Source organism: Carcharhinus amblyrhynchos, chromosome 15 (assembly GCF_965287045.1).
Source record: "Carcharhinus amblyrhynchos chromosome 15, sCarAmb.v2.hapA, whole genome shotgun sequence".
Taxonomy (NCBI): Eukaryota; Metazoa; Chordata; class Chondrichthyes; order Carcharhiniformes; family Carcharhinidae; genus Carcharhinus; species Carcharhinus amblyrhynchos.
Window position 1 is genome coordinate 31,618,354 of NC_137338.1, and position 6,000 is coordinate 31,624,353.

The 6,000-nt window shown below is 41.3% G+C and overlaps 1 protein-coding gene across 2 annotated transcripts in view; it reads right to left on the reverse strand.

Annotated features, from left to right (window-relative positions):
• The window catches only part of tmem39a (transmembrane protein 39A), a 72,580-nt gene extending 66,846 nt beyond the window's left edge, over positions 1–5,734 (reverse strand). Inside the window, exons 1-2 of one of the 2 annotated variants that reach the window (XM_080203740.1) lie at positions 5,671–5,712; positions 5,494–5,579 (exon numbers count right to left, since the gene is read on the reverse strand). The gene's annotated coding sequence lies outside the window, so the exon portion shown is untranslated. Of the gene's footprint in view, positions 1–5,493; positions 5,580–5,670 lie in introns of both variants that reach the window. The other variant, XM_080203741.1, reaches the window with a different exon arrangement.
• Positions 5,735–6,000: the final 266 nt, after the last annotated feature.

Here is a 6,000-nt window from a genome sequence, read left to right on the forward strand (position 1 = left end):
AATAGCTCTAAGCTGAAGCTCTTCCAGTTGCGGACACTTACTGTGGATGATTTTGTCCTGGATCCCAGTAGCATCCAGGAGCTCCCACGTTCTGCAGTCACAACATATCATGTCATGCCTTCCTTATTGTGTATTAATTAAGCAATTTTTAAAAGTATACAAATACCACTTTGCACCACCATTTAATGTACTAATTTAGATCTCAGCAATCCATAAACCTCACCACTTATGAACAAGAGTGTACTCACTAATTTTTTACTTCCCTTCTGTTGGTGTCTCTTAATCATAGAGATAGCTATACAAGTATTTTTTTTTAAACGTCTTTCTAAATTCCAGCTCTTTACAGACACTCCCTAACAGCAGATACTCACCAACCAATATACAACTTTCCTGCAGTGTCAGGAAATAATTTCTTCACGTGACAGTATCATAGAACAGAATCATAGAATTCCTACAATACAGGAGGTGGCCAATCGGCCCATCGAGTCTAAACTGATCACAATCCCATCCAGGCTCTACTCCCGTAACTGTCATTTACCTTGCTAATCCCCTGACACTAAGGTCAATTTAGTATGGCCAATCAATCTAACGCACATCTTTAGGCTGTGGGAGGAAACCAGAGCACCCAGAAGAAACCCACACAGAAAAGGGAAGAAAATTCAAACTCCACACAGACAGTGACCTGGAATTGAACCCGGACCCCTGGCACTATGTGGCAGCAATGCTAACAACTGTGCTGCCCCTCAAGAATAAGGGTACATGATGTTGAAATTAAAGTTAGGTTATTCAGTAACAAAATCAGGAAACAGTTCTGTACACAAAAGATGAGGAGACTTCTAGAAACTCTTCCCCTGAAAAAGCTGGAAAAGTGCAGATTAGTCATGATATAACTGAATGGCAGAGCAGGCTCAAGGGATAGGTATTCCTATGTTCTAAACCATTATTCCTAAGAACATAGAAATAGGAGCAGGAGTAGGCCATCTAGCCCTTCGAGCCTGCCCCGCCATTCAATAAGATCATGGCTGATCTGAAGTAGATCAGTTGCACTTTCCCGCTTTCTCCCCATAACCCTTAATTCCCCTGTCTATCAAAAACCTATCTACCCGAGACTTAAACATATTTAGTGAGGTAGCCTCCACCACTTCAACAGGCAGAGAATTCCAGAGATTCACCACCCTTTGAGTGAAGTTCCTCCTCAACTCTGATCTAAACTGCACCCCCCCTTATCGTGAGGCTGTGTCCTCTAGTCCTGCTATCCTTTCTAAGCGGGAAGAATCTCTCTATCTCTACCCTATCCATCCCCTTCATTATCTTATACGTCTCTATAAGATCCCCTCTCATCCTTCTAAACTCCGAGTACAGACCCAGTCTATTTAGTCTCTCTTCAGAATCCAACCCCCTCATCTCTGATATCAGCCTAGTGAACCTCCTCTGCACTCCCTCCAAGGCCAATATATCCTTCCGCAAGTGCGGCGACCAAAACTGTACACAGTACTCCAGCTGCGGCCTCACAAGTACCCTGCACAGTTGCAGCAGGACCTCCCTACTTTTACATTCTATCCCCCTTGCTATAAAGGCCAACATTCCATTCACCTTCCTGATCACTACTGCATGCAAGGTCTTCAATTTGCTAATGGGAATTCCAGTAATGCAGCAAGAGGAAGAGCATACAATCATCACACTCTTCAATAAAAATTGACATGCGAGAAAGTGACTCAGATCCCATTTTCTGATATAACCATTGCAATTTGGATCTATCAGAATTAAAGGTAAAAGTTGTTTTAGGTAAATATCACAACCTGAGCCCTTGCCATCATAGATGTTGCAGGATCTATACAGTTTTGGAGCACACCTGCTTTCTGGCCATTCCAGTGAATCTTCACAATTTTATTTTCCTTCAGACGACAAGACTGTGAACACACTGGACATAGTGTAGAAGAGGTTTACAAGAATGGTTCCAAGTATAAGAACCTTTAGTCATGAGGACAGGTTGGAGAGTTGGAGCTGTTTTCCTTAGAGAGAAGGCTGAGGAGTTTTGATAGCGATGTTCAAAACCATGAAGGGGCTGAATATAACAATTAGGGAGAAACTGCTCCCATTCATAAAAGGGTCAAAACAACAGGGCACGGATTTAAAGTGATTTGCAAAAGATGCAAATATGAAGAGAGAAAAAACGTTTTGACATAGTGAGTGGTTTGGGTCACTGCTTGGAAGTGTGGTGGAGGCAGGTTCAATCAAGACAACCCAGAGGGCATCAGATGGTTACTTGAATAGAAACAATTTGTAGCAGTACAGGTAAAAGGCAGAAGAATGGCACTAAATCACAATGCTCATTTGGGGGGCAGGTGCAGACACAACAGGCCAAATGGCCTTCTTATGTGCAGTAACAATTTGTGTTTCTTCTCACCACCCCCTCCTACATAAGAGCCAAAAGCTGCTTACATTCCAATTTCTTTGCTTTCAAGAACCATTTGAATTGTTCCAATTATAAATGATCAATGTACTTTGGACATGGTGCATTAATTAAAAAAAACCCCAAAAAATCTACTTGCCTTTGAATTCAGCTATCTGATCTCTGTTTTTGAGAAGCCCTACAAATGCAAAAAGTTTATGTTAAAATTGCATAGGACACTGATTTGGTCTTATCTGGAGTAATGTGTCCAGTTCTCGGTGGCACACATTGGGAAAGTTGTGAAGGTATTAGAATGCAGAAAAGGTTCATGCAAATGGTTCCAAGGATGAGAAATTTCAGTTACATAGATACAAAAGACTGTTTTCCTTGGGAATGTGAAGGTTGAGGAGAATTGAGGGAGGCATACAAAACTATGAGGAATCTGGACAGAGTTGATGGGGAAAATCTGTTCCCATTGATGGAAGGATCAAGAACAAGGGGGTGCAAATTTAAATTAACTGACAAAAGAACCAATGGAGACAGGAGTCAAAACTGTTTCATGCTGCGAATGGTTTGGATCTGGAATGCACTGCCTGAGCTTGCGATGCAGGTTCAGTTGAGGCATCTAAGCCAGCGCAGACACTGTAGGCTGAATGAACTCCTGCGCAGTAACTACTGCGGTTCTGTTAAGCCTTATATTTTGCCCTACTAGTGCTTAAAGTGCTTAAACAAGGCATGTTTATCAAATGAACAGAACTCAAGAACATACAGCACAAACAGAAATCCAATCTAAAAAAAAAGCTTAAGAGTCTGTTGGTTCACATTTCACTAATTAAATTCCATGTTTTGCAAGTTGGAGTGAAGGGTGCCCTCAAACTGGAAATTAAATGTCAATAATTAAGATATCTCACAAACATGAGGACTAACTCCAGACTAGACAATTATGGTTAACATCTGATGATGGTCAGTGGGCTGAAGTAAAACACATTCTAGCACCTGTGAAACTCGAGTAAAGATCAATCATATCTCAAACAAAAGTTTGAATGTACCCAATATTCCAATTATCAAATGCAGAAATAATGAACCACAATGTTGGGAAAGATCATTTTTCAGAACTCAATTTATGAATACAGTTTTGTGGTAATTGGCTACAATCCCACCTTACAAGAGATATCTTTAGGCCTTTCACTTTTTGCACAAACACTATGACTCTCAATTACTAAAGGCAAAAATGAATACCACTATACATTATAAAACAAATTTACATTGTGATAAAGTGTCAAGTAACAACCTGCATTACTCAGTTATTTCACAGAATTATAGAAATTATAAAGAGACCATTAGTTTCATGTCTGCTCCCGCACCAGCTCTTCAAATGGTGCCATCTACTCTATTCCTATGCCCCTGGTCTTTTTCTATACTTTTTAAAAATATACTTGCTTTTCAGAGATGAAAATGTCCCTTTATTGCATTAGTCTCCTCTCCAAAAGCCACTTGCAATAAAGCATAATTCTAATTATTCAGACAGATGAACATTTCTCACGATTTGTTCTTTTAGTGATAATTCTCTGTTTAGATTACCTAGATATTCAATAACTGGTGGAGAAATCTTGCATATATTATTCACTCATATTATCAAAACTGAAAATTTTCTTAAGTTCTCTTAATCTTCTCCACTGCACTGAAAAAGAGACTGCTTTTCAAACATTTCTTCATAACAATACATCCTAGTGACTCTTCATTACATCCTCTCACGTACCCACTCCCTTCCCAATTTGGGAGGTAAAGATGCTGTCTCCAAAATAATTTATTTCAAGTTACATATTCATTTTTGTAATTAATGTCAATTGCTTGTGTATGATTATTAATGCATCAACACAAATCTTTTTGGTCTTATGTCAGCTGGTGAAGAGAAAAGGATGGGAAAGAGGAAATTACCATAAGGTACGGAAGCAGAATTAGGCCACTCAGCCCATCGAATCTGCTCAGCATTCAATCATGGCTGATACGATTCTCATCCTCCTGCCTTCTTCCCGTAACCATAGAAAATTACAGCTCAGAAACAGGCCTTTTGGCCCTTTTTGTCGTGCCGAACCATTTTTTGCCTAGTCCCACTGACCTGCACTTGGACCATATCCTTCCACACCCCTCTCATCCACGAACCCGTCCAAGTTTTTCTTAAACGTTAAAAGTGACCCCGCATTTACCACTTTATCTGGCAGCTCATTCCACACTCCCACCACTCTCTGCGTGAAGAAGCCTCCCCCAGATATTCCCTTTTAACTTTTCTCCTTTTACCCTTAACCCATGCCCTGTTTTTTCTCCCCTAGCCTCAGTGGAAAAAGCCTGCTTGCATTCACACTATCTATGCCCATCAAAATCTTATACATGATCATCAGACCCTTGATCCCTTTATTGATCAAGAACTTATGTCTTAAAGACACTCAATGATAAGGCCTCCACAGCCCTCTGTGGCAATGAATTCCACAGATTCACCATCCTCTGGCTGAAGAAATTCTCCACCATCTCAGTTTTAAAGGATCGTCCATTTAGCCTGAAATTGTGCCCTCAAGTTCTCGTCTCTCCCACTTGTGGAAACATCCTCTTCATGTCCACTCTATCTAGGCATGTTTTTCATTACATCAACCTTTAGACAGCATTAGCATCCTTTTGCTGTATTTTAAACAGGCAACGCAGTTTCCAAATCAGTACTATCGTCAGCTCACCGTTTATGGAAGAAATGTACCTAACTTCAAGTTTAATTCGTGGGGTTGAAATTGCAGATGTGTTTACCAACTCCAGTTACACCGTGAATTAATGAATAGTTGGAATGTTCTTATAATGAAGTGGGAAATTTCTACCTTTAGTAGTCAATAAGTATTTCTGCAAACGATTTTTCAGGTGAAGATAAAATAAATTGCAAGATCGATATTGCACAAAAAACATTAAAAGCAAGATATATAATTGGACCCCGAATGTAAAGTTTGATATAATATCCAAAATAAAGTAGTTTTAGAAGCATGGAAAGTTTTCAAAAATGTTCTTTGATCGTTTAAACACATTGAGACCATGCAGCACAGAACTGCTCTGCAGACACTTACACATCAATGTTCCGGCAATGAAACCGTTTCACAAAGATCAGCTCAGGACCGTAAAAGTATTCAATCAAAGCGAAAACATTAGCCTCCTAAAGGGGGGGGGGAGGGGTGGTAAAAAATATTACATTAGTTCGAATAAGCCCCCCCCTTCCCAAAAATTGTTTAAATTCAACCACAGACCGATCAGCTGGACGACGTGGCGGTCCCTAGCCCGCACTGCCACCAAGCTTGATACAGGAAGTCCCGCCCACTATGTCCAGGCGGATTGACGGAGGTGCGGTGATCGACAGCATTTTCCAAGCCTCCATTGGTCCAGTGTCCGATGATCGGAGTGCACTTCCGGCAGCTAAGTTTGTCTTTCACCCTCAGCGGATTCAGTACAGCGGAAGCAGCGCCAATGCTAGGGACGGGGGCGGGGGCGGGGGACGGGGGGCGGGGGGCGGGCAGGAGGAGACCAAGGTGGGGCGGGGCCAGCGGCTGATTGGCAGCTCTGCCTCTCGCGGCCGGCTT